The sequence below is a fragment of the Schistocerca gregaria genome, chromosome 4 (genome assembly GCF_023897955.1).
Source record: "Schistocerca gregaria isolate iqSchGreg1 chromosome 4, iqSchGreg1.2, whole genome shotgun sequence".
In the NCBI taxonomy this organism is placed as follows: Eukaryota; Metazoa; Arthropoda; class Insecta; order Orthoptera; family Acrididae; genus Schistocerca; species Schistocerca gregaria.
The window spans coordinates 389,849,144-389,861,253 of NC_064923.1; the positions used below are offsets into that span (position 1 = coordinate 389,849,144).

The following is a 12,110-nucleotide window of genomic DNA, read 5'->3' on the forward strand; positions in this document are numbered from 1 at the left end:
CATGTCAACCTCACAGGCAAGCTGCCGCGTGTTATCAGTAGCTATTCCCTATCTAAGCAGGCTAAAGGAATCTTGACTGCCAGTCAGTCCTCCCGCTGTGTAATACAATGAACAATTTATTCTGTGCGCTTTCATTATCGTATTACGCGTAGGGTTCAGATATTGATGAAAAGTCTTTTTATTTTCTTTTTCCCCGAGTATCGCATGACCAGGCTCAGTGAAATATATATTCACTTTGGGATATTGTAGGCCAGAAAATAGTGGATTTTGTTTGTTGTTTTTGTTTTTTCCTTTTCGGCTTATTTCGGGCTTATTTACATTTTTTTCTGCAACTTTATTCTCTTTCGACTAGTACTGGTTATTCTCAACTACAACAATCATCAGGACACCTCTAATACAGGTCTCCTGCAGTAAGCACAACCATTCCTGAAAGTCGAGATACTTTTCACCTAAGGAGCTGCAGGCTGAAAGGGTCCCATGAATCTTGCCAGGCTCATGTAAACGCATGTTGGCCTGCTTTAACCATTACGCTTTGTTACACATGTACTCTTGTGTCTCCGTTGCGGCACGATGAGCAGCTTTAGTGGTTGCGGCGGAGATAGGGGCAGACAGGCTGGAAGGAGAGTTTGTGCACCTCTAGTAGACGGTACCTAGGCCGTTTTGATAGGGTTTGTGCTCGCATGTAGGGTCATCCAGCTTAAGCCGTAAGGCTCCGATCTATTGACTTGTCACTAGATCCGTGACAATTTGACATAGTACGGAAAAAAAGGCGCCGCCTTCACGAGGAAGTGCTACTTGGTCATTCTCTGTCCGGCTGAGTAAAGGGTCAGTTACTTTGAACCATCCCTTTCTCGTAATAGTTATTTAACGTTGCATATGTAAACTTGAGTTTCTGGTAATTGTAAGGCCTGACCAGATTACTAAAAGTTGTATTCTGAATAACTTGGGGAATGCATTGTTTCTTAAGCTTCGTCATCATCGTGTTATAAATACCACTTGTCACCAGTTTGAGTAACTGAACCTGTCTACTCTCTCAAGCTTTTGCTAATGATCTAAGCTTTATTTTGATGTAGCCGTCTAGCAATATGTAATGATGATACCGAGTTACTAGAAATTTCAGCAGAGGCTGGTTACTTGATGTTTTGGCGTTTTGAGGTTTGTTTAAAATTTTAAATATCGGTTGCTACTAACTGAGATCAGCTGAAGACCCTGATTTATGTTTCTAGGTTTCTTTGTCATATCAATTGTTTCTTTAAATTACTTTTTATAACTATAAAGCCTAAATGGGAATGGGAGGAGGCCGACGCTTTTTTAAGGGATTTTGGTGTCAAGTTCTACAGGATGTTGTAGTTGCTTTGTTCAAGTACGCAAATGTTTACGTCTTGTCATTCAATAAATGGTTGTGATGAACATTTTAAAGTAAATGCTCTGAGCTTTACAACCTACGGATTCTTGCATCCAGGCTATCCAGCTAAACCGCACTTAGCGCATATGAGTAAAGATCAAAGCAAGAAAAATATTTCTAGTAAACATGGGTTCTCAAATTTAAATCTTAAGAGCTCTTAGAACCTGCTCAGGAGAATTATGATTCACAGTAGCGAAGATGAACAAGTGTTCATAGCTCTGGATGTACACGTTTTAGAGTCCATGTTTATTGAGCATTTTTCATATTTTGGTCTATACTGTCATCTCTCAAAATATGGAATCCCAGCGTAAAAACAGCTGTTAGTCCAGATACATATAAAGGGTACATCAGGAGGCATTGTAAATATGACGTCCACTTCAAAAGAAATGCATAATGATTTTGTTAAACATCCGATTTATTTCCCACATCTTTGATATTTTTATAATAAGTTGATACACTCTTGAGAAACAAAATGTCATTTTTCTACATCGATTCCGTCCCTTTCAATTGCCTTACGCAACCGTAGAACTAAGACCTGCATACCTCCACGCTACAAGTCAGGATCAGCACGCTTGAGCCACTGTTTAGCAGCTTTCACAAGTAACCATCAGCTTCAAATCTCGCTGCACGAAGGCATTCCTTCAGTTTCACAATTCCTGCAAGGAAGTCTTCTCCGGAATTTAGTATTCTTCCAAAGGTTCGGTGCACACTGTATCCTGTGTTTCTTTCTGAGCATTCGTCAATATTCTCTGAACACAATAGGCGCAAACCTTTTTCAACTGCAACTGTCTTAATATTCTGTACACACACACTCGCTTCTCCTACACCCTCTCGGATTGACAGTACTTTCGTTATTATGCATTTGTCGGTTAAAATAATATCGTGAGTATTTTTGCTGCACCTGGAAAGGAGTCTGTGTGTGCAGCGCTCGGTCTGCCGCTGCATTGGTGAGCCCACCTTCACCATATCACCTACTTACTTGCCCAACGACTAACTGTGCTGCGACCTGCACCGTCATCACATCATGCCTTCTTCAATCGCTTATGAACGTTTGTCACTGTATCCATGTCATGACAGGAGAACTTTATAACAGTACGTTGCTTCAGAGAAAATTCAAGTGCTGCAGCCATCTTGACAGCGCTAGGACAGCGCAACTTGCGGAAATAGGTTGGATTAAATTTTAAGGCAAGCGAAAGAATGTTTCGATGACTTCTTGAATAGCAAAGATGTAGAAAAACGGATTTCTGAATTAAAAACTGCGCATTACTTTTGGTAAGACCCTCATATTTTGGGAAGTGGCAACATCGGCTCATTTGAGAAAACATTTCACATAAGATGTGTCCTATTTATTTGGTTACAAAGATACAACTGCTTACAGAGTTAAGTTTTTCTACGTGTGCTGATATTGAAGTTCATATGAATCTGTTTATCTATTATCATCTTTGTTTTGAACTTCAAGTTGTGACATTGTGCTAGAATTTACATAATTGAATTTTTTCAACAGACATTGTGTTTTTTTTAACCAGTTCTACTGTATCGTTTAAGCATACAGCACGTGTTCAAAAATGATGAGTATACCGGTATAATATTTGTATACGTGTTTTACAGTAGCAATGTCGTTGCTGCTTGTGTAGGATGCAGGAGACGATTCCCTAACCACAGAGTAGCAGATTCAACGGTGTTTACTCGTGTTTTCAGAAAACTACGTGAGACTGATGCAGTTCCCAACACCTGAACGGCCAAATGAACCAAGTCGGATGAAGAAGAAGACATTATTCAGTTGATAGAAGGTAGTCCCCAACAAGCACAAGCAGAATTTCATCACGTATCACAGGTCCACATACAAGAATGTGGCGTTATTACATATCCTCGGCCTCTATCCTTGCCATATACACCTTCGAGTAACAGGTTAGGGTAGACGATTGGAATTTTGCCACTGACTAATCACAAAATGCCAAGTAGCACCATTAATACTGCTTTCTGATGAAATCACTTTCACTCGTGACAGTGTCGGTATTACTCGTAACTGACATCGGTGGTCTGACGAAAATAGTCATGCCTTTGAAGACACACTTTCAAGAAGGTTTCTCTGTAAAAGCGTGGTGTAATGTAATGGACAGTCAATTGAGTGACACTGTTCTGTTACCGCATGGTCTTACAGGGCCTCGTTACCTGAACTTTCGAAAACGAGATTACTGCATTTGTGAAAGTGGTTTCTTTCGTTACAAGGATGGGTATGTTCTTCCAGCAAGACGGGATCCCTTGCACATCGAGCCGTCCATTCGACATATGATCTAATACTAACATTCCAAGGAAGATATTTCGGCAGAAATATGTTTCATAGCCGCCAAGGTCCCTGGATTGCCCCTTTACATTTTGCCTGTGGCAATGGTTGAAAGTGAAGTTTAAAAAGAAAAAGTAAACGCAAGGAGCAAATTGTTTGTGCAGATTATGAATAGTGCTTGAAAAAAAAAATGCCTCAGAGTAGCTGCACGTGTTGTTGTAGAGAGAATTCGAATGTGCGTTAATATTAAAGGTGGAACTTATGAAAGTTATATGGACGGTTTTATTGGGATTAGTCTATATTATTACCTCTTAAAATAATAACTATTCTTCCTCACACATCATATACAAAATGCTCAAAAAAATTTTGAGTGTATGTATTTCAATTTCCTCCTTAACGACTGGATCGATTTCAATCAACCTTGGTAAACATAGAACTTGCTACCTGGAATGAAGCATTGTGGGTGTAGAGGTGGGGAGGGATGAGGAGGAGGAGGACAGAAAGAGAGGGAAGAAAGAGGAGACGAACAAAAAGAGGAGGGGAGGATATGGACAAAGAGAGGGGAAAGAAGGCTATGGACTACTAAAAGACTGGAATAAGATAAATACTCGGGCTATGCAAGGTTTGCATCTAGTAGCTTATATACATTGAAGAGCCAAAGAAACTGGTACACCTGCCTAATATCGTGCAGGGCCCTCACGAGCACGTAGAAGTGCAGCAACACGACGTGGTATGGACTCGACTAATGTCTGAAGTAATGCTGGAGAGGAGTGACACCATGAATCCTGCAAGGCTGTCCATAAATCCGTAAGAGTACGAGCGGTTGGAGATCTCTTCAGAACAGCACGTTGCAAGGCATCCCAGATATACTCAATAATGTCCATGTCTGGGGAGTTTGGTGGCCAGCAGAAGTGTTTTAACTCAGAAGAGTGTTCCTGGAGCCACTCTGTAGCAATTCTGGGCGAGTGGGGTGTCGCATTGTCCTGCTGGAATTGCCCAAGTCCGTCGGAATGCACAATGGTCATGAATGGAGGCAGGTGATCAGACATGACGTTCACGTACGTGTCACCTTTCAGAGTCGTATCTAAACGTATCAGGGGTGCCATATTACTCCATCTGCACACGCCTCACACCATTACACAGCCTCCACCAGCTTGCACAGTCCCTTGCTGATATGCAGGGTCCACGGATTCGTTCGATGGTCTCCATACCTGTACAAGTCCATCCGCTCGATACAATTTGGAACGAGACTCGTGCGAGCAGGCAACATTTTCCAATCATAAACAGCCCAATGTCGATGTTGACGGGCCAAGTAAGGCGTAAAGCTTTGTGTCTTGCAGTCATAAAGGGTACAGGACTGGGTCTTCGGCTTCGAAAACCCATATCGATGATGTTTCGTCGAATGGTTCGCACGCTGACACTTGTTGATGGCCCAGAATTGAAATCTGCAGCCGGGCGGGATTAGCCGAGCGGTCTCGGGCGCTGCAGTCATGGACTGTGCGGCTGGTCCCGGCGGAGGTTCGAGTCCTCCCTCGGGCATGGGTTTGTGTGTTTGTCCTTAGGATAATTTACGTTTAGTGTGTAAGCTTAGGGACTGAGGACCTTAGCAGTTAAGTCCCATACGATTTCACACACATTAGAACTTTTTTTTTTAATCTGCAGCAATTTGCGGAAGGGTTGCACTTCTGTCATGGTGAACGATTCTCTACAGTCGTCATTGGTCCTGTTCTTGCAGTATCTGTTTCCGGCCGCAGTGGTGTCGGAGATTTGATTTCTTACCGGATTCCTGATACAGTACGCTCCAGAACGGTCGTTCGGAAAAATCCCCATTTCGTCGCTACCTTGGTGATGCTGTGTCCCATCGCTCGTGCACCGACTATAACACCATGTTCAAACTCACTAAACTCTTGATGACCTGTCATTGTAGCAGCGATGTAACAACTGCGCCAGACTGTTGTCTTATATAAGGCGTTGCTGACTGCAGTACTGTATTCTGTCTGTTTACGTATCCCTATATTTGAATACGCATGCCTATACCAATTTCTTTGGCGCTTCAGTGCGATAAAATAACAGCGAAACGACGTCTGAAGGTGTTTCATTTTATTACGTAAGTAAACGACCGAAGTCCCGTAGCCCATCAGTCAGAAGGATGCACGTGCAAAAACTGTCGGGATGAGTTATAATGTCTACTTCTGTATAGACCCCGCTGTTCAACGAGACTTCCTTCTATGGTTCTCTCCGCTCTTGAGGAAAAATTGGCTTCAAATCCTCCACAAACATTCAAATACCTCATTTCAAGTATCCTCGGTAGTGTTCAAGTCGTCATAAAGGCGAAGAGTGGACGGATACCATTCTAATGTTTACTCTTAGGTGTCTCGATATTTTTAATCAGAAGTGTATTTGCTTACATCTACCGAGCGAGATATCACAGTGGTTAGTAAAGTGGACTCACGCTGAGGAGAACGACACATCAAATTCGCGTCTGTCCATCCAGATTCAGGTTTTTCATCAATCATCTAAATCGCTCTAGGCTAATTTAGGGATGGTTCCTTGGAGGAGGCGCGGCCGATTTCCTTCTCCTTCCTTGAAGCAATCTGAGCTAGTGCTCCGCCTCTAATGAAACCAGTGCCGGTGGATAGTTAAATCTTTTCTCTCCTTCGTTTTACGTCTGTACTCTGCAAGCTACCTCTTGCAGAGGTGCATTTATCCACATGTACCACTTGCGTGTTATGAGACGTAGAGAGAACTGTCTAAACTCCTAGAATTCCATAACCTTGATTAGGATTCTTCTCGTAAATTAAGTGGGGAAGATAACTTATAGTTGGCTGTTCTATCTTTTAGTTACATATACGTATATTTATATGAAAACGTGAGTTTTGCGGAGGCTTTTGTGAAATAAGTGATACAGATGAAATTGAGAGAGCTTTGTCTACCTGGTAGTTCCTGGCAGATCCTGTACGACGAGGGTCAGGCTTTCCGGAACCGCCGTCTCCTGAAACATGTAAAGAAGGTATTGTACGTGAGGCAAGAACCTCGCTTTCTCATCATTCTAAGTTAGAAAACACATTGACCTGCAAACTTGTTGATTACACAAGGTTGCTCGCGGAGACTGAAACAGCTACAAAACTGACATGGTGGACGTCATCGGCGTGAAATAATGAAGCCCTGTGCGAAAAGTGATATGCAGATTACTTAATAGAAAAAGAAATTGCATAATTTTCAGCGCTTAAGAAAGTTGAGTAGAAGTAGTCGTTAACGTAGGCCAATGTGAGGGCCATCAACCCGAAGAAAAGTGATTCAAATTCTGGTAATGGAAGAAAATATAATCGCGGAAAAACGACAGGCAAGGCGAAGAATGGTCATAGGCTACTCTCCTGACCACTACCCCGAGCAGCAGTGTCTCGGGTTACATTACAAGCCCCGTATCAGTGCATCTAGAGGTGAGGGTACGTGACAGTAATTAAGTCTATCCGTCCGTCGGAAGGAATATTTAAGTGCGGCAGGTTCACCTGTGCTTTTCGAGTGGAGAGGGCTAAACACTGTCACGTGTTTTTACTTTCTCCCTTCCTTTCATTTTGTAACATACGACCAACGTGTTGCACAAGTACACGACAGTCACATACATAATCCAGATACACATTTCAGAAGATGACAGCAGCCATGTACGTTTCCTTGGACTTCGCCAAATTTTCAGATCAGAGTTGCCTTGCTGACCTTTAAGCTCAGCATTGTGTGTAGTTCGGGTTTTTGGAACTACGACGTATAACAAGAAAAGTGAAACTCAAGGCGTCGTTAGCTGAAGTAATAGGATTTGCCCTTTCCTTGAATATTGACGGTTGTTTGATATGTCTGGTAAATTTCCATGAAAGAATGGAACATTTTTGTTGCACCTTCAAGGTTGGTAATCTCGATTACTCCGAGGGTCGTGTAAAGAATGTTACCAATGTACAGCGAATGGTTCATTGTTGACAGTATCAATTGGTCAGTGTGTCCATTACTATTGTAAATGGAGAAAACCCAATTTCGTAATGTTACTAAACATTTTCATTTCAAGGGTTGGTCTCCAGCACTAATCAAAACGGAACTGGATGATGTTCATGCGGTCACTGCACCACCACTGAAGACCAATTATTTTGGATTAATGAATGTAAACGTATTCGAACAAGCACCGAAGACGAAGCGATCTCAGGCCGTCCAATCGAAGCGTCGCAGAGGTAACCATTGACAAAATCCTTGATATGGTAATGCGAGACTGCCGAATAAAAATTCGGGGGATTGCTGAGACTGTAGTCATATCAACTGTGCGAGTACATAATATATTGCACGGAGAATTCGCTATGAAGAAGCTATGTGCGAGGTAGGTGCCGCGATTGCTCACAGTCGACAAAACACGCGTCTGGTACAACATTTCAATACAATGTCCGGCGATGTTTAATCGCAGTTCGTAAGGCTTTTAGAACAGATTTTTGACTGTTGGGGAAAACTGGATCGATCATTACATCGCAGTCAAAACGGCACTCAAAACAATAAACGCTGATGAAACTGTACCAAAGAAGGCAAAACCATTTTGTCAGCGGGTAAGGCGACGACCGCTGTTTTTAGGGAATTCCAAGAAATAATCCTCATAGAGTCCTTGGGAAAAAGCAGACCACAACTAGACCCTGTTATGCGTCATCATTGGATGGTTTGAAACTTGCATTGGCTAAAAAGAAGACCAATTGTGGCATGGAAATAGTGCTCTTTCACCAGGATAGTGTACCATCTCATACAAGAGTGATAAAAATGGCCAAAGTGCATTAACTGAACTTTGAATTGGTTCCTCATACAACCTCTTCACCAGACTTAGACCCAAGTGACTCCTGCCGCTCCCGTAACTTGAAAATTTGGCTTGCTGGGAAAACATTTTCATCATATTAGTAAGTGATAATTGGAGCCAACGAGTATTTTTGCAAAGCCTGACAGAACCTATCTTTCTGAGGGAATGAAAAACCTGCGGTACGCTGAACCAAAGGAGACTAAGTGAAAAGTAAGGTGAGTTGTTTACAAAACAAACATCTTTTCTTGCTTTGTTACTAGACTTATCAAACTACCCACATATGAACCTTTATCAGCTTTGAATGAGTACCCGTCAGCTGGCATAAAACAGCCAAAGACAGTATTTTATGACGCCATGATCTTACAATTTATCCCTTTTTTCTCAAACATTGACATTGCTGCAGCCAAAAGATGCCATATGAACTAAGTAATTCCCCACATTGTACATGGTGACCTATAATTTCCTATGTGTTTACAAAGAAACGGCTATTAATTGATATTATCATCTCTGTGAAGCGCGAGAACGTTTCATCTTGATCTCGCATTTCACAAAATAAACGAAAGTTTTGATGGATTAAGAAAACAATAAGGCAGAAATAAATCAGGACAGTGAAAGGTCATGTATGTGTCAGTCTGTTGTATGGAATCAGCACAAGAAAAAGTGTCGGTATGGCACAAAGGAACCATCGCTTTTGGATGTAACTAAGACCACGCCGTGAATGAAGTTGGCAAACTTGCTCGTGAATCAACGTGAATTGCCTAACGTGGATTTACACAGAATGGTGTACGACACCAACCTAGTAACACACCGCAGGAAATATAGTAGTAAAAATACCCTACTGCAATCGGAGACGAGTGTCTCACCTCATCACTGACAGTCGGTCCCAAAGCTAGTGGAATTGCTGCCGAAAGCAAATGCAGACCCATTCAGTCAGTCTCCAAGCGAACATAACGGCCAGAAGAGCATGCAGTCTTTGTTTGGAGCCCAGTACCTCACAAAATGCTCTTGGTCACAGCGGCAAGTAAAGTTAAGTCTTCAGTGGGCCAAACAACACAGAAACCGAGCAGTAGTTATTGAGCTGGGGGCGTTTAGTGTGGTTCAAATGGTTCAAATGGCTCTGAGCACTTTGGGAATTGACATCTGAGGTCATCAGTGGCCTAGAACTTAGAACTACTTAAACCTAACTAGCCTAAGGACATCACACACATCCATGCCTGAGGCAGGATTCGAACATGCGACAGTAGCGGTCGCTCAGTTCCAGACTGAAGCGCCTAGAACCACTCGGCAACTTCGGTCGGCCGTTTAGTGAGGTCTCATGAATCGCGATTTGATCCTTTTTCAAATGAGCCAATGCGACGTTTTACCCGCAATGTGTGGAAGGTGTAATTCTACCTGGGGTGGTTCTATGATATTCTGGGGATGTTTATCACACCATGAGTTGCGCACACTGATTCAGTTACCGCGAACGTGAATCGAGATGTTTACTTTATCATTCACGGTTAACAGGTGTTTACTTTTCTTCTACATGTTCATGATCAGTGTACTGTTTCCCTTCCTTCTATATCTTCGTGATGAGTATACTGTGTAAAATGGTGCAAGATGTTCGGAATTCCGAGAAAAATTAGGGTAAACTGGAGGGAAAGACAGGTAATATACAATATATGTAAGAACCAAAAGGAAATTGTAAGGCTGGAAGATTAAGAACGAAGGGCTCAGATTAAAAATGGTGTAAGGCTGGGATGTAGTCTTCCACCTCTACTGTTCAATCTCTACATCGAAGAAGCAGTGATAAAAATAAAATAAAAGTCCAAGAGTGGGATTAAAATCAAGGTGAAAGGATATCAACGATAAGATTCGGTGATGACACTGCTATCCTCAGTGAAAGTGAAGAAGAATTACAAAATATGTTGAATGGAATGAACAGTCTAATATGTACAGAATGTGGATTGGGAGTAAATCGAAGAAAGACGTAAGTAATGAGGAGTAGCAGGGAGAAACTGAACATCAGGGTTTGTGATCACGAAGTAAACGAAATTTAGGAATTATGCTACGTAGGTAGAAAAATAACCTATCATGGACGAGCGAGGAGGCCATAAAGAAGAGTCTAGCACTGGAAAACAGGGATTTCTGACCAAGGGGAGTCTACTAGTATCAAAAATTGGTCTCAACTTGAGGAAGAAATTTCTGAGAATGCACTTTTGGCGCAGACACTTGTATTATAGTGAAACATGGATTGTGGGAAAACTGGAATAGAAAAGAATCGAACAATTTGATATGTGATGCTACAGAAGAATGTTGAAAATTCGGTGAACTTATAAGTTAAGCAATGTAGATTCGGAGAGGGAAGGAATGCATGGAAAACACTGACAAGAGAGGACAGGATTATAGCAAACCTGTTAAGACAACAGGGAATAACCTCCCATGTACTGGAGGAAGTTGTAGAGCGTAAAAACTGTAGAGGAAGACAGAGATTGGATACGTCCAGCAAATAATTGAGGATATAGGTTGCAAGTGCTACTCTAAGTTTATGGCAGGCCACATCAAACCAGTCAGAAGGCTGATGACGCAGAAAAAAAAACTGTGGGCTCTCCTGATTTTCATGATAACTACAGCCATGTGCGCGGTGCATCAAACACACGTTTGTGGTGCCCAATCGCACCTCCACTGCCCCACTAAATCAACCGATCTTAATCCTATAGAAAATGTGTGGAATGTTTTAGAATAGAGGCTGAAATGCAGCAATCAACATCTCTGCTCTACGGGATATAATCATCAATGAGTGGCTTCAACTGGGTACGGTGCACCTGAACAAACCTGGGGACTCTCCTCTTCCCCGCCCACCTAAGTAGCTGTGTACACAGCGTAGATCGTTGCTATACAGAAAACCTGGGATTACTCCTTAGTGGAAGGATTGGGAGGGCTCCACTCAGCCTCGTAATGGCAATGCAGTGGCTACTTGATTGAAAAGTGGCCGCTCCAAAATCTGCAAAGCGGATAATACCCGAGAGAACAATGTGCTGGCATCCAAATGACGGCATTGCTGGAGGATGACACGGTGACCGGTCGGTCTCGATTAGCCCATTTGTGGTCAGAGCGTCAGAGCTTTGCTTTGCTGGTTTTCCATACTGTAGCCATTACTAACCCTAGACGCCAGAACGCTCAAAACTTGAACCGTATTAGTAACACATTAACTCCTGAGAATTGCAAAGAGGCTGACTTGTTCATGTAGAGTACCCTTCATATCTTAATTCATATTTTTATGGCCTGATCGTACTCCTCAGGTCTATTTACATAATGCGTTGGTAACTGAGATGTTCTTTCCGTAATTCGTGTTACTACTTGCATGTGTAACTCCACACATTGCCTACAGTTAAGACAGTAATTGAATTAGCTGTTCAGTTCCTTTTGTGAGAAGCTTTATTTCTCCGTATATTCGGCACGTCAACCTAACAGAGAGGCGGCGGAGGGGAGCTAGCGACCATCCTTCGGCGCGGCCGTAAATGTAAAGTGGGCTTCAGGGCCGAAGCTGCCTCCACCCTCGTTTTTTTCCCCGGCTCACGGCGGGTCATGTTAACGCAACGGGTGGTAGCGCGTTAGGCAGCTAG

At 42.5% G+C, this 12,110-nt stretch overlaps 1 protein-coding gene across 2 annotated transcripts in view; it reads right to left on the reverse strand.

Moving 5' to 3' along the window:
- Positions 1–12,110, reverse strand: part of LOC126268161 (glucose transporter type 1) — a 1,240,707-nt gene that overhangs the window by 738,709 nt on the left and 489,888 nt on the right. The window contains exon 3 of one of the 2 annotated variants that reach the window (XM_049973723.1): positions 6,623–6,681. The exons of the other annotated variant lie outside the window; for it this stretch is intronic. The gene's annotated coding sequence lies outside the window, so the exon portion shown is untranslated. The remainder of the gene's footprint in view (positions 1–6,622; positions 6,682–12,110) is intronic. 2 annotated transcript variants of the gene reach the window in all.